Source organism: Rhinatrema bivittatum, chromosome 6 (genome assembly GCF_901001135.1).
Source record: "Rhinatrema bivittatum chromosome 6, aRhiBiv1.1, whole genome shotgun sequence".
Classification (NCBI taxonomy): Eukaryota; Metazoa; Chordata; class Amphibia; order Gymnophiona; family Rhinatrematidae; genus Rhinatrema; species Rhinatrema bivittatum.
This window is the reverse complement of record NC_042620.1, coordinates 118,225,416-118,246,883: the sequence shown is the minus strand read 5'-3', so window position 1 is coordinate 118,246,883 and position 21,468 is coordinate 118,225,416. Positions and strand designations below refer to the sequence as shown.

The following is a 21,468-nucleotide window of genomic DNA, read 5'->3' as shown; positions in this document are numbered from 1 at the left end:
GACTTGAGGTGGTTGGATGTCCGGGTTCTCCTGCGATATTTGGAGGTAACTAATGAGTTTCGACCGTCGGATCACCGGTTTCTGTTGTGGCATGGGCCCAAGAAGGGTCTTCCGGTCTCCAGGACAACTATCGCACGTTGGTCGAAGGCCGCAATCACGTCCACTTACATTGGTTGCGGTAAGTCTGTCCCTGATGGGCTTAAAGCTCACTCTCTGAGATCTAAGGTGACTTCCTGGTCTGATAGCCAGTTCGTGTCTAGACAGGAGATTTTCAGGGAGGCCACATGGAAGTCCTTGCATACGTTTGCTTGCTAGGATGTTCGTGGTCCGCCAGAGAGTCCTTTGGAAGCACGGTCATTCGAGCGGGACTCCCGAGGTCCCACCCCATTTAAGGCGGCTCTGGTGCATCCCAGTAGTCTGGACTGATCCTGGTACGTACAGGGAAAGGAAAATTAGTTTCTTACCTGATAATTTTCGTTCCTGTAGTACCAAGGATCAGTCCAGACGCCCGCCCAAGTCTTTTTCAGGAGAGTCTGCTCGTACCTTGTTCTGTGTCTGCTTACTTTATTCACAGTGTTTTACATTGCCATGTTGGATAATAAGTATGAATGCATCTTATACGGTAAGTTGTTCTAAGTTTCGTCTCTGGTTCGAGGCATCCGTTCTGTTTAGACACATAGGGATTTGTGTTTTATGTCCTTCGGGGCACTGTTTCTACTTGATCTGGTCAGTGGTTGGGTTGAATTGGTAACTTATTCAGCAGAGGTATTTAATTATTTCCTTCTGCTTTGATATCAATTATACTGAGGGATCGCAGGAGGCACACCGGTATATCTAAGGGGTGCCTTTCAGCTTTTCTCTGACTCCATCTGCTGGAGGGGAGGCACAACCCAGCAGTCTGGACTGATCCTTGGTACTACAGGAACGAAAATTATCAGGTAAGAAACTAATTTTCCTACATGCATCTCCCTACTGGGGATGGGTTTTAAAGTTGTTTTTTTTTTTTTTTTTTTTTTTTTTTTGTAGGAAGAAAGTTGATTGCTCTTCTCTCCTGTTGTGATACCTTTATAATCCCTCCCTCAGTAGTTTCCTGAGGTGATATCTTCAGATCCCTCCCTCAGATGAGTGCCTTGGTCCGGTAGCTGGTTTCTGCCAGTGTGGACTTTGGTGTGTGTGGGAAAGCTAAAAGGCAAGTGGGTGCAGGAAGCAGAGCACAGCAGTGAAGGTCTATGTCCTCTTCCTCTGCAGCTGGTGACAGATTCTATACTCTGCTGGGACGGGCTGAGCTCAGGTAAAGAGTAACTTAAAAAAAAAAAAAGTAAGGGGGAGTTTGATTTTAGGGATTCCTCTCCCCTCTGGTCTCTCTGCTCTGCATACTGATCAGATGTCTGTTCCTGCCTTCGGGGGAGTTTGGGGACTCTGGCAGCTTGGAGAGTTGAGAAGTCTTCTGGGCTAGGACTCACTCTTAGGCTTAGATTGCTCACCATGTGGTAAGCTGCGGTGGCATTCATGCTTTTCTCTGGGCATAAAGCTGCCCTCTTCAGGTACGTTGGTTCGTGCTTATGTACCCGGCTGTGCATCTAGTTGTGTTCCTAGGCAGGTGCGTAGGGGTGCCTAGGCAGATGCTCAAGTTGCATACAGAGTGAGCACTCACGTAGGTGCTTAGTTGAGTGTCTACTTTTTCAAGCACCTATTGTGAGCACAGCTGGGTGCATAGTTCTCAGACATCTGTTGGAGTGTATTGACAACTCTATGGTCTTTGTGCTGCTTGCCATATTTGGGCATATCAGCCTGGAGTCCCCTCTAACATGTCAACACTCTTTGGAGGCTCAGGGATAATTGTCTCCATCTGATTTTACTAAGCTCAGTCCTTCCCAGCATAAGGGAATGAATGGAAAAAAATGCCAGAAGTTTTGCCCGAGTTTGGGGCTCCCCATACCTGTTTTTCAGTGGGGGAAGGTAGTTCAGTGAATGTAGGACAGACACCCCCTGGTTTTGGCATGGACCCCTCTGCCTTTTTTTTTTTTTTTTTTGGGTAGAATTTTTTTTTCAAGGGCTGCAATCAGTCAAAGGCCCCGGCCAATCAACAATTCAGGATCGCAGGCTGCGGACTCCTGCACACCTGGTGCTGCGAGTTAGCATCTGAGTACGTCTAGACCTGCTGCGAGACTTTGGGGAAAAAGGCTTACCAGGTAGGCGTGTTAAATGCGAAGATAGAGCAGCATCAGTCTTATATTGCACAGTATCTGAGTGCCTTCAGTCTTCGAAGCCTCACCTTGTCTTCCCCTCCTCAGAAGGGGCTACCCCACAGTCCTCCTCTGATTTGGAAGAAGGCCTGCAACACCTGCTGTGGACAATTTGAGACCTTTGAAACGTCAGCCCAAACATCAGCAGGGGTAATAGCAACCCAGAGGCTGGCTTGGTTGAGAGCTAGCGCCATTCGAAAGGATGTCCACGAGAAGCTTGCAAACCTGTGCAATGGTGACTAGTTTGGAGACAAGCATCAGGAGAACAGTCCCTCTGTTAAGAGCAGAAGGTGACTGTCCTCTCTCGCTCTCTCAAGTCTCTGGGGGAGCAGCAGAGCGCAGGTAGATGGTACCTACCATCACCCCTATCAGCAGAGGTGTCAATTTCAGGTGTACCCCACCTACTGCATTTGATGCGTTTTGACAGACCGAGCCAAGACTACAAACCTTAGCACAGCTCACGTGCTGCAGGCGCCCCTCTGCCTGTCGGATCCTGATGCTGTTAGGTCACATGGCAGCGGCCATATACATTTTGCTCACTCACCTGCATATGCGATGTTTGCAATGGGGCCTTAAGTAGCAGTGGATTCAGTTCATCCATCCACTCTCCCAGACAGTGTGCTGCACCCCCTATATGCAGAGGGAACTAAGGTGGTGGCTGGCACCAGCCACCTTAGGCCGGAGGATAGAATATCACCTCTCACTATCAAGTCATCTCACCACAAATGCCTCTACCAGGGGTGGGGGAACGCACCTCAGAACGCTGCAGACGGAAGGCCTCTAGTTACCGTAAGAGCGATATCAGCAGATTAATTTCCTGGAACTATGGGCCTTAACAAACTCCCTCGATGTTTCGCGGAGTCATTCGCGGCAAGGTAATCATGATCCACACACACACAACCAAGTGGCCATGTTCTAACAACAAAGGAGGGTCTGTTCCTTGAACCTATGCCAGGAAGCCTTTACAATCCTAGAGTGGACTGAAGAAATTGGTCTCCCTACATGCCACACACAGAATGCACCAGAAGCAGCAGTAGCTGCTGAAGCTTGATCCTCATGGTCCTTAGTCTTAGGGCCTAAATCAGGCTACTTTCCTCAACCTTGGAGGGGTAGGAAAAGTTGAAAATCACCACACCACTGATTGTTGTCTACCACCCGTAGGGTTGGAATTTATCCATGATACTTACTCTTCTCTTCCTTCTCAGAATTGGGAAGCAATTGGAACATGATTGTCTCTTTCCTCTGTGTGGCTCAATGAAATCTGCTGCCTGAGGTGAGAGATGAGATGACACCTCCCTCCGGAATCTCAAGGCCAATAGAATACATATCACCTCTTCTACCCTCTCTTCCCCCCCCCCCCCCCCACTCCAGGTCTCCCTCTTATCTTAGCCCCTATCTTCTCCACCAGTGTTCATGTCAGATTGGAAGATTGATTTGTAGCATGTTCCCTCCTCTCCAGCCTTTCCCTGCTTCAGAGTGCCTCTTAGCCAGGCTGCAGAGTAGGGAGGAGGCAGTGTCAGAGACATGAGCTTTTGTCCCTGCAACACTACTGCCAAAAGGGGCTTGCTCAGTGTCTTTCACTTCCCATCTGTGGCCTGGTACAAGTACTGCCATGCTGCCTCCACTCACCTGTTTCTTAGGATCCCTGCCTCCCCTTCTCCCAGCTCCAGTTTTATATACTGCTTGAGCCTTGTGGCTGTCTCATCTCATCATGGGGACAGTCCTCCCCCTGACCCCCCCCATGAGCTACAGCAATTCTCACGTAAGGAGCATAATTGCCAAACTTTTTGCTATTCTGATGTCAGCAGTGGGGCAGGCAGCAGAAACTCAAATAGGCAGTACTCACATAGTAGCAGAAACCAGGATGGGGACAGGCAGCAAAGACTCAAATAGGCTGCACTGCCGTGGCTTGTGCAAGATCAGCCACAGGGCCTCTTTCTCCCCCACCTTCCCCAGAAGCGATGCATATGTTAGTAGCGAGCTGCGGCGGCACTACCTATTTGAGATTTGCTACCTGCTGCAGAGACTAGGGCGGCAATGGTTCCAGAAAGGAGGAACTTCTACTTAGGGTAGCCTCGAGACAACTCACTTTACTGACCGTGAAGTGAACGAGGGGCACTCTGGGCTTCTGCCCTCCCTGTCTCCAGGGTGAAGAGGAGGAAGTGGCTGGACTGATTCCCTGGTTCTATACAGTGCAAACTTCTGATGCTCACAAAACCAGTCCATCAAAACAAAAAAGATTACAATGTGCAAGAGGACAATAGTAAACAGGGCTTTGAGAATAGGTGTAATGTGCAGCAGTCAAAGAACAAAATGTAACCCCTCAGCCAGGGGCCACCTTCCCAGCCCTGGAGAGCACTGGTTTTGCTCAACCAAGCTAGGTGAAAATTCGGTCTCTCTAGGAACCATGGGCAGAGGACACTTCTAATAAGAAAAATACTGTCTATATCAGGTTTGTATTCCAGAGAAAACAATTTATTGAAAAATTAACCAGTTCAGGAAAAAAACTTCAGTCCAGTTAGTACAGCAGGGAAAAAACCACAGTCCCCACACTCCCAGGGAATTTCACCAACTCACTTTCTCTTCACCTTCCCATATCTTCTGAAGGCTCAGGAATAAAGCTCCTAGTCTAATATTCTCATAGCTTCTTGCAAAATTTGTTATTCGGACATAAGGACTGGCTCCAGGACAGTTCATCCCCTGTCCCTTTATGTAGATGGAGCATTCTTAGCCTTGCATTGAAACCACAGAAGGGCAGCTCTCTGTCTCTGTTCCTAAAGGCCTTCAGCATAGTTCCTGTTCTGTAACTCAACTTTAACTTAATTTCTCTTCTCTTCATCCAACTTCTTGTTTTCTCCAACTTAGTTTTTGGGTACTTGCCAGGTTCTTATGGCCTGGATTGGCCACTGTTGGAAACAGGATGCTGGGCTTGATGGACCCTTGGTCTGACCCAGTATGGCATTTTCTTATTTTCTTATGTTCTTATGTTCTTAACTCTTTGAGATGCTTCTACAAATCCTATATTGCTTATAGGCCAATACAGTACAGTGCGCTCAGGCGGAGTGCACTGTTAACCCGTGTTTGGACGCGAGTTTTCGACGCGCTAACTTTACCCCTTATTCAGTAAGGAGTAATAGCGCGTCAAACATGTGTCCAACCCCCCCTCCCCCTGAAACTAATAGCGCCCACAACATGCAAATGCATGTTGATGGCCCTGTTAGTTATTCCCGCGCGATACAGAAAGTAAAATGTGCAGCCAAGCTGCACATCTTACTTTCAGAAATTAGCGCCCACCCAAAGATAGGCATTAATTTCTTTCTGCACTGGGAAAGTGTACAGAAAAGCAGTAAAAACTGCTTTTCTGTACACCTTCCGACTTAATATCATGGCGATATTAAGTCTGAGGTCCCAAAAGTTAAATCAAAAATTAAAAAAAAAATGTTTTTAAATCAGCTCGTGGGTTGAAAACTGGACGCTCCATTTTGCCGGCGTCCTTTTACCGAACCCGTGGCTGTCAGCGGGTTTGAGAACAGACGCCGGCAAGATTGAGCGTTGGCTGTCAAATCCGCTGACAGCCGCCGCTCCTGTCCAAAAAGAGGCGCTAGGGACGCGCTAATGTCCCTAGCGCCTCTTTTTACTGCAGGCCCTAATTTGAATAATTTTATTTACTGAATCGCGCGCACTGGAGTGTCCTGTGCGCATGCCAGGAGAGCGGGCGCTCACTCGCTCTCCCGTGATTTTTACTGTATCGGCCTGTTAGTATCGGTGCCTTCTTCCCATCTCCAAACCCTCACAGAAAACACATTTTATGCTTCATTTAGCACATACTCCTAATGGGCTGATCTGTGTTGTCACTCAACTTTAATGGCCTTACGCCCCTTATCCTTGTAGTTAATTTCTTTAGCTAGAAAATGCTCCATTAGAAAGACTAGCACAGTCTTTTGTGCACTCATTAATCTTGTGCAGTAGTAAGTTTTTTTTATAGTTAAACATAGAAAATAATGGATACTATTAGTATGCCATCTATTTGCCACAAATATACAAGAATAAGGGAAGAATAAAAGAAATTGATTTAATCTTTCTAAACAAGAGAAGGGGCAAGGCAGTCTGTGGTATATCTTGGGCTGTGATTTCAAGGAAGGTGATCAGGGAGGGGGAGGTGGCATATACAAGAAATTTCAACAAGGTCAATAGTTAACCTTCCTCATTTATTTAAGGTTGGTGAGTCAAGTGGTCCAAGTCAAGAGAGGCAAAAGTAATAGGGCCTCAGCTATGGGACAAAAGCTTCTAAAAATAGCCAGGATGTCTGGTTTTTTTTTTCCCCGCCATGAAGATCCAGAGATAAAGCCAGTCTCTAGATCTTTCTGGATTCCATACCTTCCTGGATGTCTATCCATGCACCAGCCAAAATAAATGGCATGAATCTCCTTCCTTTAAAGTGATATGTTGTACAGATTTGCAGATTCCTTGTTAATTTGTTCTAGATCTCATTTTAGATCTTTGTCCAAGATTTTCTCCCTTTGGTGACAAACTCAAGAGGAGTGAGCTTTCTTTCCTTGGATCTGGGCAAACGCTCTACTACAAAATTGAGCCGGGGCAAAAAAAAAAATCCAATGGCTTTTCAGCAAAGCAAGACCTTTCTACTGCCCCATTCATAACACTGTAGTGTAGCACCTGCAGCTCTTTTGCAGGCAAGAAGTTAACTTGTCTCTTCTTAGTTCTTTTTCCTTCTAGCACGGAGGTTCCCAACCATAATGCTACAAAACTTTTGCCAGAGATGGGGGTCTGGTCACATCAGGATTGTTGCTGGTGGCCTCTTCCCTTGTTCCCTGTGCAGTCACCTCTAGCCTGAGACTGGTAGGAGGAGTTGGCAAACAGCACATCTTACTTGCAGCTGTTTCCTCCTCTGGCTTCTCTCTAAAGTTAGAGTTCTGGGGAGCCAGTTAGTCTGGAAGTAATATGGGGCCCAGTGCAGTTTGGATTTCAGAAGGAAGCTAGCAGAGGAAGAGGCAGCAGCAATAGATAAACACTGTTTTTTCCCAATTTCTCTTGCTGGATGGAGGTGATCCTCAGTAGGGATGGGAAGATGTCGGAGGATTGAAGGGGGGAGGGGAAGAGAAGTTTAGAAATGCTATTAAGAACACATGTTTATGAAAGAGGAAATTAGTAATTTAATCTATTAATTTAATCCTGTTTATTTTTAATTCATTTTAAACATATTAAAACAGTTTTTATGAAAAGGCAGAAAATATTTCAAGGCAGGTTACAATAAGGACATTTATAAAAGTACATATAATATTGTCTTGTGTATTGTTTTAACAATATAGCTTCATAGATGCCTTTATAAGATGGAAATAATTTAGTGTCAGTTTCAGTCCTGGACTACCAGAGCAGTACTTTCATTATATACTGCTTCAGCTTTAATCTCATAGCGTTTGAAGATTATCCTGTTTTAGGCTGTAACTTAGTGTGTTTTGTGTTTTTTTTTTTTAAACACTAAAACCATCATAGCCCATAAATTAAGAGCAAACTGTTTGGGATAACCAGGTGCTCTTGCCTGGTCAGTCTAATTTCAGGTCATGTGCCGCTATAACAGACAGTCTCATATGATTATGCAGCCCTTAAGCATGCTGCTTCTCTGAACGGTTGCCACTGTGAAATCTGGTAAACGTTTAAATGTGCTTATTGCATAATGGAGTTGATAAACAGAAACTGGCTATCAGGTGAACTTGGGGATTAAGAATTAAACATAATTGGTTTTTCTTTAGACTAATGAAGATGGGTACCACCTCAGCATCAGGCAAATTTTTCTGTCCATCTGTTCTTTCCTCATGATGAAAATAAATCAAGTACTTACTTATTAGCTTATTATCTACAAAGATCACATCCTGAATTTTAAGACATGTTTGGTATACTTCTGGGTCAAAGATATTTAGTAAAAAGAATGACCATAGAATCTGTGAATAGCACCAAATTTATTTAGTAGAAAAGTCAATTTTCTTTGGTCATAGTTGGTACAATCACTAATAGATGGAAGGAGTTTTCCTTTTAAAGTCTTAACAAGCAATATTTCACTTAATTGCTTTTTTTTGTATATTAAAGGGGTGTTTTAGTAGTATAGAACTTGCACACCTTAAATCTGTGTGTACTTTGTGAAATTTGTAAACAGTTTTATGATGGCGAAACAGAATGATAGTATATAAAACTCTATAGATAAAATAAATACAAATACTTGATGTTGAATAGGGCTTACCAGGTTAGGGTGTGCAGCAAAAGGATAAGGGAGAAAAGTGAGAAGATAACTGCTGCTATTGTGGTATCTGAGGACACATCTTTCCGGCTTCTCTGGACATAACATAAGGCTTGCCGTATTGTGTTAGACCAAGGGTTCATCAAGTCCAGTATCCTGTTCCCAACAGTGGCCAAGCCAGGTCACAAGTACCTGGCAGGATCCCAAGGGATAGATAGATTCCAAGCTGCTTATCCCAAGAATAAGCAGTGGATTTCTGCAACTCTCCCTTAATTTTTTTTTAAACTTTTTATTTAACAAATTTTTCAATACACGTAAAAGCGTGTATGTGTGTCCATTGCATCAGGAAGTCATTGACAAATATTGTAAACAATAACAAGTAGTCTCCCATTCAACAAAATAGCAGTGAATTAGTTTGACAGAAATCATAAGGGCCCCAGATCTTCTGGTACTTAAAATGTTCATTTTTAACAGCAAACATAAACGTTCAATATCTGCTATTTCCTTGACCTGATCCCGCCAATGTCTTAAATCAGAGTTAGATTTCCAAATGTTAGCTAAGGTGAATCTAGCAGCCAACAACAGTTGACCCATTAGAGGGTGATATTTTCTAGGAACTGACAAACCCACCCATCTTCCAAGTAAAACCCAGTGTGGGGGGATACTAACGGGGGAACGCAAAATATCAGTAATTTCTTCTTATTTGACTCCAAAAATGATTGATTTATTTAAATCACCACAGCCTCTCCAGCACAGTGCTGCAGCATCTTCATGTATTCTACCATTAAAAAAAAAAAAAAAAAAAGAGGGGGGGGGAGGCTTTGGTAGGCTCTGGTCAACAATCGGATCATGAGCTCCACACTTAAGACAAAAGGAGCTATGGTGTGCTGTCAGCCAGATATGTTTCCATATCTTGGAATCATTAGCAGTACCCAAATCTATATTCCATTGCTCTATCAACTTCTGGATTGTTTCTTCACCATATTTATGAAGAAGTATACCCCACTATAGAGCCATTATCCCCTTGGCAAAAGTATGTCACCCAAGTAGGTTTCCAGTTTAGACATAGACCTCAGTGGAGAGGAGATATCCAGATAGGTAGCTAAGATCTCCCTTAATCATTGGTGATGAACTCTTGAGTCAGGTAGATCATATTAATCACATAAATCTTCAAATGATTGAAAACCATCTTTGTCCCAAAGTTGCTTGATCATACAAAACCCATATTCCTTCATAACTTAAATTCTGCTGAGAAAGTTTATCCCGAGATGCAGGTATTGTCATAAATTGGAGCAAGAGGTAGTAACTCTTCACCCATAATCCCAAGAAAGTGCAAGACCTGTGACCACACTTCAAGAGTATGGGAAATAATAGGATTTTGTCTACTGGCCCAACATCTCTCTGGTGAAACCAGGGGGAGGAAGGGCAATATGGCTAATGAAATGCCCTCCAATTACACTCACTCCAATGCTACCCACAGGGTGTCTCGATGACATGCCCAAGCTTTAAAATATAACCTAGCTGCCCAATAGTAGACCCTTAAATTAAGGAAGGCCATACCACCCTGCTGCTTGGGCATGCACAATTGAGCAAAACCAATGTGTGTGTGTGTTTTACCAAATAAACTTCAACATGTAACTATCTATTTCATCAAACACCTTCAATGGAATTGAATAAGAAATATGTTGAAACAACTATAGAAGCCTAGGGAGGATGTTCATCTTGAGTAAATTAATCCTCCCAGCCCAAGAGACAGGGAGGTCCGCCCATTCCGTTAAGTTTTTCTTGATAGAACTAATAAGACCCGCATAAAGTTTGAGCCAATCTTTAGGAATAAAAATACCCAGATACTTGAATCTGTCAGTCACCCTCTGGAAAGCACACAGACAATCCAGAAGATAAACTCTCTCACTTCGGATTTGCCCAATTAACTTTATAACCAGTCAAGTTCCCATAGAGTTGTATAAACGCCAACAACTCTGAGGCAGAAGTCCGTAATGAGGTCAAGTAAATTAAAACGTCAGCATAAGGGTATTCAGAACAAAATATCCCTTATCTTAACCCCCCGGATCAACAGGCTGGAATGGAAAACAGCAGCCAAAGGCTCAATAGCTAAGTCGAAAAGCAATGGTGATAGGGGACAACCCTGCCAGGCTCCATGCATGATTGGGGGGGGGGGAAAGAGAAGGAAGATAAAGAGCCATTAATTATAAGCCATGCTCTAGGATTAGCATACATAGCATGGATCCATTCGAGAAACCGGGTAGGTAAACCAACAATACAAAGAACCTCTTACAAGAAGGCCAAGATATCTGGTCAAAGGCCTTTTCTGCATCTAAAGATGGTTCCTGAAATTCCCCTTTTCTTAGCCAAATTAATAATAATAAACAATTGTCTGGTATTAAAAGTAGAGACCCTCCCCTTTTACAAAGCCAGTTTGGCCACTCTGCACTAAATAGGGAAGTACAGGCTCCCGACACAGTTGCAAAACCTTAGCTAGGATCATCAGATCTGAATTAAGTGGTGATATTGGCCTATCTGAGCTGCATTCCTTGGGATCTCATCCAGGTTTAAGTATAACGTTCCTAAACTGGTTGCTGGGTCCCCACCAAAGTTGTAAAGAGGTATTAAGAAAGGAATCACCTGCGCAGATTTTTTTGAAAAAGTCAATAGAGTATCCGTTCGGCCCTGGACATTTACCACCAGGTAGGAGCTTGATTGCATTCTATATCTTAAAAGCAGTAATTGGGCTGCTAACAATTCAGCCTCAGCAGTAGACACCCCTGGAAGCCCAAGGCTGTCTAGAAACCGAGAGATGTCATCCAAGGGAGTCTGAGTGGAGTCTGAGTATAATTGAGAAAAGTATTGCAAAAAAGCCTTTTCAATACCCTTGGGGGTTAGAGATATCCTCACACTTGACCACCTTTAATTTGCAAAATAGGGGTTATCCCAGCTTTCTTTTGCACTGCCCATGCCAAGAGGGCCCCCATTTTATTCCTGTGCTGATAGAATTTCGATTGACTAATTTGAGAGCACGTTCAATTTTCTCAGGAGAACGCAACTTCCTCCGATAAGCTTCCAACTTTTTATAAGTATGGGTAGGCAGTCACGCTTATGCTGATCTTCTAATCGTTTAATTGTAATAGTTATGGCTTGAGCCTTAGCCAAATGCTCTTTTTAAAGAAAACTTGCAAAAATTAATTTGCGCTGGAACCAAGCCTTAATCGTTTCCCATCTAAGAACTGGGGAGTAATCCTCAATCTGTTTGAAGGTGTTAAACTCTGAAATAGCATCTTTCAGTAGAGCATGAAAATGGGCATGTCCCAATAAGGCAGTATTTTTAGATGCCTCATAGGAATTCGAGGATGTATTTCCCCAAGAGACTAAGTGCCATTGGCGAGTGATCGGATAAAGTGCTGACTAAAATATCACTCCCATGGATTTTAGGTACTAGCAGAGAGAAGCAGAGAAAATAATCCAATCTACTATACATGATGTGCCTAGGAGAGTAGAAGGTATAATTGCAGGCCATCTGATATAAAAATCTCCATAGGTCTGTTAAGGCAAGTATCTATAAACTCCTTAATAGCAGATGCCACAGAGTGTTTATCAGGCCGAGACTATTTATATAAAGCTGCATCTGAGCATACATTCCAATCTCTACTGACTACACAACTGAGCGGTTCCAAAAACCACAAGGGTATCTAGCAAGCCACAATAAAATACCCCTTGGTCATATTTGGGTCTGTATACAGTCGCTAAAGTGAGAAGAATAATTAAAGTTCACAATCAAGCAAGATATGACCATCTAAGTCTTTATGCTGATGTCTCACCTGGAGAGGTAGACTTTTTTTTTTTTTTTATCTCTGTATACACCCCCCCCCCCCCTACTGTGGGCATTATAATAGTAGTACACTGCTCCAGCCCAACCTTGCTTCAACTTTTCATGCTCAGTGTTTGTGTTTCCTGGAGCATAAGAATCTGAACTCCTTGCTTCTGCACAAATTGTAAAATGTGCTTCCTCTTAACGGGAGAGGAAATTCCCCTTACATTCAGGGAAATACACTTAATTAAATTCGCCATAGCACCAACCTGATATAATCAGAAAAATATTGATACTGTGTATATTAAGAATAAAGAAGCAAGTTGGGGTAGAACTGAATGTATCGGAGAAAAAAAAAATCATATAAATAAATCTTGTCATAAGCAACAGTGCAAAAGCCTGTCTGCAGTGTACAAATCAAAGCAGTTGAGCCACAAACCAACAGATTACCCACAAAACCTACCCTAATACCATCCCCACCCTCCTTCTAGCTTGCACTCATGCCATTGAGAACCATCCAGACTGAAGGAGACTAGTCACTAATCCAACCAATCCCAGTTTCCTACCAAGAGCGAAACCCTTCTCATCCGCTGCCAAACAACTAAACCCCAGCAGGAGAAGCCACCAGTTTAAGCCCTTATAAGTACCCAGAAAATGCCACCTAATCACCCTCATGCCTTCACTGCATCCTCCCTACGTATGAGGACATTTATCACAGATGTACATTCAATAGAAAGATAATGAACATTGAATATAAGAAAACAAAATGTATGTTGACCCAGCACAAGAAAAAGTAAACATATTAGTAATAACTGCCCCCAGCATTACAATACCAGCAAAGGAAGTGTCTCAGCAAAGAAAAAATAAGCCATAAAAATCATAGGAGGGAACATAGGTAGTCTTTGAATGAGAACTTGTGTGCATAGTCTGAAGTACCAAAAAACTTCAAAGGCAAAAATACAAAGCTTAAATGAAACGAAAAATATACTCCAACATCCAGGAAGTTCAGGCCCCAGTTTACATCAATAAGTGTCTGTCTGCAAGTACAGGAGAGAATTCCACCATCAATCAGCAAATGGCCTAAACAGGTCCAAACAAGGAAAAGTAGATCCAGAAAAAGCCTTGGCTTTACCTCCCCTCCCAATGCCTCTTGGTCAGGATCACTTGAAACACTCGTCAACACTAACTCCCGCATTATATGAGAATCAGGTTGATCACTGCCATTGCAGAGAAAAGAGGAGTACCCCTGATCAAGAGGGGGCATTAGCATTGTTGTCTTATTCATTTTTCTGCTTCTTGGACTGTGTTCATAATCACAGACTGGCCCTGGGCAAAGATCTTTAATTTCGTAGGGTACGGCAGGGCATCTTGCAAGTTCAGCTTTTGCAAACCTTTTTTGACCCCTGAGAAGGCCTGTCAATGATGGCATTGCAACTCCATCGAAAAATCAGGAAAGAACATGATCTTATTTATTTATTTATTTCGGATTTTTATATACCGACATTCTCAATACAAGTATTGAATCAGGTCGGTTTACATAGAACAATAACTGTCGCAATAAAGGCGTTACATTAAACAGCGTTTCTTAACATATATTTTCTTAACATATCACATATAAATATAACTATAAATACAACTTAAATATAAGTATAAATACAACTTAACTTAAATATAAATACAACTTGAATATTACATAAACAATAATAATAATGATGATAATAACTCGTCGACAGGACGAAGATCAATATCAGGAATGTTTAAAGCGTGAATAAATATCTTGAATAATTGGAGGGATAGTCTAAATTGTGATGTGAGGGTACATATACCTTGTTGAAATGCAAAATCCGAGTTATGCATGAATTAAAGAAGACTGAATCAGAGAGGTAGTCTTAAACAGGTGAGTTGTTCAGGTCTGGCGTGGTTGGTTCTTGAGGGGAATATGGGTGATCGATGATCTACAAATCTTTCAAGATCACGGGCTGCAACCAGAATTTTGCTCTTGTCCATGTAATTATGTAGCTTTATAATAGCCTGTGGGTGATTGCTGTGCTAGTTCAGAGGCCAAAGCTCAATGAGCTCGGTCCAATTTGATGTCTCCTCCAGTCTGGCGATGCAGGAAGGTCAGTAGCCATGTTGAAAAGAATGCTACTGCATCAGAACCTTCCATATACTCAAGAACACCAAGAATCCGTGTTACATCGGCACAAACAGGTTTCCAAGTCATCAGTTTTCACCAATATTGCCTTGTGATATACTTTATCAACTTTAGCACTCACTTATGAGACCATTTCCATGTCTGCCATCTTGGCCTCCTGTTCCTCAATGTGCGCTGCATTTTCCTGACCGAGATTAGAGATCGGCCTCCTTTTCTACTGTGATGCCAAAACGGGAGTCTAGATTGTGAGTAATCTCTGAGAATTGTTCCATAAGATCAATCTTGCATCCATTGAGATTTTAGTATCATTCTCCAAGGCAGACTCTTCGGCCTCAGACTACAGACCACACCGCATCCTCAGCCGTTTTAGGTTGCTTATTCCCTTTATCAGCCCATAACTCAGAGACCAATCGTTTGCTCTATTCTTTAGCTGAAGACATCTTAGTAGAAAAAGTAAGATTGTGGCGTTAATCTAATTAATATAGATAGGCCAGAGTGGGAGTGCTGTCTGTAGGGTCAGCACATGACCGGAAGCAGCAACTCTCCCTTAATTGTTAATGTACTTTTCCTCCAAGAACTTGTCCAAATTTTTTTTTTTTTTTAAATGAAACTATCATTTCTGGCATGGGTATATTTCTTACATCTTGGTGAATACTGAAGCAAAGAATTCATTTAGTCTCTCTATTGTGGCTTTGTCATCCCTAAGTGCTGCTTTTACCTCTTGATCATATAATGATCCAACTGACTCCCTTGCAGGCTTTTTACCTCTAAAATACCTGAAAAGTTTTTGCGCATTTGCTTCCATAGCAAGCTTCTTTTCAGTCTCTTTGCCTTCCTTATCAATGCTTTGCATCTCACTTGCCAGTGCTTATGCTGTTTCCCGTTTTCTTCATTCGGATCCCTTTTCCATTTCTTGAAAGATGTTCTTTTAGATATAGTCTCTCACCTTTCAACCATGCTGGTTGTTGGAACATGCAAAAGTACTTGATCTGTTGGGTGAGGAATGGTGGTAGTTGCAAATGAGGGAAACACCCTATGGTATATCATGCAGTAAGCATTCTTTTGCATTTTAAACACAAGATGCATCAAAAGCTTGCATGGTACTCAATGCATCAACTGAGAGTATACAGACACGCCTCGCACGATGCATTAATGTATCATTTGATGTATTCTCATTGCACTCTATGCATGAAGTATTGACGCTCAAAACATCAGAGCATTCAATGCACAACCATTCAAGCAGCATACATCAAAGCTCTCAATGCAGGCTGCACTGAAGTATTCTGTGTCGAAGTCCAAAAGGAAACCTACCATGCAGAGTATATTGAAGCATCTGCACTGACAGATAATTTGATTCAGAAGGGAAGTAACACAGATTTATCCATTGTTTCAAGTAATTATAGATTTTTTTTTTCCATGGATGCAATCACAGCTAGAAATGATCTTGGATGAAGGACCACATCCTTTTGAAGTATAACCCCTTTGTTACCTCCTAAAAAGTCCAAAGTTGGAGTATAGCATATGTCGATTCTACCAACTCAACCAGGAGAGCAATATGCACATGAGATCTTATGAGCAGCGCTACCAACTCAACTATAAGTAGTTTATGGTGCTTTTCCAGCAGAAGCACAGCTACGACTGCTACCTTCCATAGGCAACTAATAATGCTGTGGTTATCTGCTATATCATCTGCAAGCACCAAAACCTCTTAAATTGTCAATATCAAAATCCTGTTATAATGGTAGAACCCATTCCGAGGATGCTTCACTGCTAACACTAGCACAGAGATCACAACAGGCCGTGGACTTTTGTTTTTTTGTTTTTGCTTCCTTCATACTGTAGCTAAAGAAACCTACCTTCCCTCCAGCCTAACCAATCCTTTCATCATCCCCTGAAAGGATCATAGTAGGTGTACAGCCTTTACAGACAGTCATCAGGTCAAGAGGTCTACACACAACTTCCATATCTTCATTTTAGACCTCACTCTCTCATTCTGTTCATTTGTCCTGGTCCAGCCATTATTCTTGTGTGTAGTCTCCTGGCAGCTCCACAGGCATTCTGTCTGATCTATCCAATCTGCCCCTAGGGCTGCTGGATCATGCATATCCACTAGAGGACTTAACATACTCCCACGTTGTGGAGAAGATGGGAACAGCCCTTAACATTGCAGTTCGAAAAGAGCCAGACTCCAGAGCAATGACTATGGGAATCTTAAAGATCCTGAAAATTCCTGCAGAACCATTAGCTTTATTAACCCACATAGTATTGAACTTGGTCCTCTTGAAGATGTGAGAATATTGCAGGTTTTTCAGTATCTATAATATCTTTTGTGTTCTCCAATCTATACTGGGGTTGCTTTTCCATATAGTGGCAATTGTAAACCAGGCCGCTAACAATGAGACACTAGGGTTCTGGTTAAACCCACCCACCTGTCCAGTAATCCCAGAGTTCTTGAAAAATTAAAAGAACAGCCTATGTCAGACATTTCTGGTCATAGACTTCCAGAATTAACTCCCAGGGCAGTCCCACCACATGTAGATATGTACCTAATTCCCCACGCACACTCCATCAACTGGGCCTAGCTCCCTTGTAGAGATCAGCAAAATGAGTACAGTAGGCCTTTGTAGTAACTTAATGATGATTTGACACTTTTGGCACACAAACTTTATGTACTGCAATCATAAACTTTTCTGGTGAGTGTGAATCAAAGTAGTCATTACATTTACTATTTAAATGATCAGTCATGCTAATCCAAATTTAGTGAACAGTATCTTAAGAATGGTTTGACCCAGTATGGCAAATCTTACAAAGGTCCATCAAGCCCAGAATCCTGTTTCCAACAGTGGCCAATCCAGGTCACAAATCATCTGGCAGGATCCCAAAGGGTAGATAAATTCCAATGTGCTTAACCAAGAATAAGGGGATTTCTGCAACTCTCTTAATGGTTAATGGACTCTTCCTCCAGGAACTTGTCCAAACTTTTTTTTTTAAACGCAGCTACACTGATAGCTTTCACCACATCCTCTGACAATGAATTCCAGAATGAATTATGTGTTGAGTAAAAATATATTTTCACTTATTAGCTTTAAATCTATTACCTGGTAGCTTCATTGTGTGTCCCCTTGTCTTTGTACTTTTCAAAAGAGGAAACAGATTAATTTTTACTTGTTCTATTCCACATTATTTTATAGACCTCTCATATCTCCCCTCAGCTGTATCTTCTCTCAAGGGGAATTCTTCCATTTCTTTTATCATTTTGGTCATCCTTCTCTAATTCTATTCTATTCCCTGATTTCAGAGAAATGCCTTGAGACTTTGTATCTAAATCAACAAAAAATGATTCATTTCATTAAGAGTCTGAAAAGGGGAAGAAAATGTTTATCGGACAATCCAAGTCCCTGCACAACTGAAAATATGCCATGACCCATCCTCCTGGTCAAATTCTTCCCTGAGGAATTAGAGGACTTGAGTCCTCTATCTGAGCTGGAACACTAATCCCTTTCTCTCTGTGCTGCAAACCCATAGAAAAATTAAGCCCACGTATTTCATGGGTTTGAAAAAATTGGAGATGGAAGCAATAACTTTTCAACCAAGAGTTGTTTGTTTTTTTTTGGTTTTTTTTGTTTTTTTTAAATACCTAAGGACAGCTTGCCATACCTCGAGTATGGGCAGTTATTGGACAATGACGAGAGGTAATCCTGGCTCCAGGGGAGGCTGATGGAGTAAAAAGAAAAAGAAGCTCCAGATCACCAGCAAACTCTATCTCCTGAGATACCCAGGAGGGTTTTAAACCAAGATTTCAAACATAGCCTAGAATCCCAATAATATTGAAGATTCGGAAAGTCCATGCCATCTGGATTTTTAGGCAACCACAGACTATTCAGTTTAATTCTAATTTGTTTATGCTGCCAGACAAATCTGGTAATTTTCCAGTGCAAATCATCAGAGAGAAACTGATGTTATAAGACAGATGCTGAAAAAGGTACAGCAAATGGAGAAGGGTACAAATTCTGCCAGCCCAGGAAATAGATCTTTCCATTTAGCAAGATTATGCTTAATTTTGGAAATTACGGGACAGGAATTAGCTGCAAAAGGGTCATAAGAAGGGACAACTCCCCAAGCAATTTTAAAGGCATTTCCCAGGGTATCTAATTTCTAATGCCCAATAGAACAATCTCCAATTTAGAATAGTTTACACTATAACCGCATAGCTCCCCATTCTGACGGAGAACATCCATAAGGACAGGGCCAGATGATGGATTCGCCAAGTTAAAGGAGAATGTCAGCAGCATATAATGAACTTTTTTTTCCTCCCTATTTGAAAATCTTTAATAGCCAAAGCATTATGGATAGCTGCTGCAAGGGGTTCAATAACCAGCTCCAAAAGAAGACAGGTAGCTCTGGTCCTGGAATACAGTGCTTTTAATCCAGGTGAAGAACAGTCAGAGGCCAAAGCACTCAAATATTGCTAATAAAAAGGGCCAGAACACCTTATCAAAGGCTTTGTGCCAAGTGAATGACCATCCCAGAAAAGCCTTTCTTCCCCACCGCCTGCATAATGTGAAACAGTTGCATGTTAGCTGTAGAAATCCTGTTATAAATCCAGTCTGCCCAATATGAACCAGAGTGGGCATAAGTCCTTCCAATCAAAACTGCAAAATCTTGGCTAGAATTTGTCGATTTATCAAGGAGATGGGACAATAGGAATTGTATTCAGTAATATCCTTGCCCTTATAAAGAAAAGTGTGGCATCGGCCAGCTCTCTGGGTTGAAATCATCCATGCCATCCAAATTAAAAGTGCCTAAAAGAAAAGGAGCAAAATCAGTTAATCTTTGATTTTAATAAAACATGGCACCCATCAGGTCCTGGGCACTTGCTCCTAGGGAGAGCAGAGACAGCACACTGTCTCTCTGACATTGTAATGGGTGCTTTAGGTTTATCTGTGCTAGCAGATTAAGAGAATCCAGAAAAGATCTAATCACGTCTGAGTCTGCTCTCCCTGGGGCAGTTATAAAATGGCAAAATGTTGAACAAAAGCATTTTCAGTTTCAGCAAAGGTATGCTGTGAACAGCCTGCCCCATCCATAATAAAGGCAATTATGTTACTGCCAGCCTTTTTCTTCACTTCTGTAGCCAAAAAGGCACCTGTCTTGTTCCATGCACATAAATGTTTTTTAGAAAACATGAGTGCTCTATTCTGTCCTAGAGACTAACTCAGCTTGTACTCCTTCAAGGGTACACAGTGTTCTGGGAGAGCAGTCCACCTTATGCTTAGTTTCAAGTTCTTTCATTTTAGCTTCCAAAGCTGCTTGTTTAACCATATACTATTTATGTAAGTGGTTGTTTTCAGTAATTCACCCCTCTGAGATAAAGCTTTTAAGAGTTCCCATTACAGAGTATGTTTCTGAGTGAAATTCGGTATAATCAGAAACAGCGCTGACAACCATCTCCTTGAAATGACTGTCCTCCGCAACGAAGTATTTAAATAGTATATATGCACCCGAGTGTGAGACCAGCCATATTCAATGATGTCCATATGAGGTGATGATCAGAGAGGCTTCATTATAAACTATCCATCCCACTAGCCAAGAAACTTGCGTTAGTAGTACAGTGAAATAGTCAATTTGGTTTACATTTGATGTCTATTTGGGTGGTGAGAATAGTCCTGGCTAGTAGGATTCTTTTTCCTCCAAATATCCATGAGCCTAAAAGTGTCTTATCAAATCTTTATAGCCAATATTTTGGAAAGAGGCTTCTTGAGAGGAGGACTTGTCTAACTGCAAATTCTGGCAAAAATTCCAATCCCTGCCCATAATTAACATTGTAGAACTGAGGGTTAATAGTTTATCCCTTAGATTAGTGAAGAATTCACAACTATTAGAATTGGGGCCATAAACATTAATCAGCCTAAAGGAAAAGTATTAAAAGTAAAACATAAAATGGCACATCTCCCTTCAGGGTCTGACAGCATGAGTAACTACCAGTAGGAGTTGTTTATCACCTCAGCTATGTGAGTTAAAAGAATCAAATTACAACTATTCAACCCAACCAGAAGGCAGTCTGCTTTTGGTAAGGTGAGTTTCTTGCAAAAGAATATGGGCTGTACTTTTAGTGTATTGGAGGATTAGTTTCCTCTTGGAGATATGGTATGCACATTTAAGGTTTAGGATATTTAATTTGAAATCCCATTATAACATCTGAATAAAAAGGCACGAGTTAAATCCTTACAGAAAACAACTCCAAAAGATATATAGTAGAGCAAACACAGAATGTCTTAGTAACATAAAAAGCATACATTACAAATTGTGGCAAAACTGGCTGCCTGTTCTAACACTAAAACCCCATAAATTCCTTAAAAAAAAACCCCCAAAACCCCAGACATATAATATAACCCAATGGGTGACAGCCCTAACTAGTGTGGATCCCAGCCAACCCACCCTGGATAAGCATCCATATTGACAATCTAAAATCCCAATGGTGGGAATGCTCTCAGGACTAAGGGAACAGGTAAATCTTAACTAAGCAACTTCGATAAACTTTCCCTTTCTCCTATCCCTGCCAGCCCAGATTAAAACCCAAAATATATAATTAACAGATCTAAAAATGAAAATAATACAAGATGATGATAAATAGCTACTCCTAGTAGCGTTGACACATTTGACTGAAAAGCAGTTATTCATTTCTGTACAACCAGCAATTTGTATAAAAATGCACTAATCCAGAGTATATGATCCATTGAGAATCTCAAAGATAAGAGTTCATTTTAAGTTTATGAACAAATATCCACAAAAAACTGATGCTGGTAGTAAGCAAGTTCACTGCTAGGAGACCAAAAAAGATTGCTCGAGTAACAGTGACACCCATCCTTAAAGACCACTAAGTAGAGAGCTGTATAGCACTGTATCACCTTGATTCAGAAAACTCCTTAAGTCAATATACCCATCTAGACCACAGATGATATTGACCTGCTCTGTCCTTTGCACAACCACATGC

The 21,468-nt window shown here is 41.8% G+C and overlaps 1 protein-coding gene across 4 annotated transcripts in view; it reads left to right on the top strand.

Annotated features, from left to right (window-relative positions):
• Nucleotides 1-21,468, top strand: part of LNPK (lunapark, ER junction formation factor) — a 275,063-nt gene that overhangs the window by 19,613 nt on the left and 233,982 nt on the right. The gene's annotated exons all lie outside the window — the stretch shown is intronic.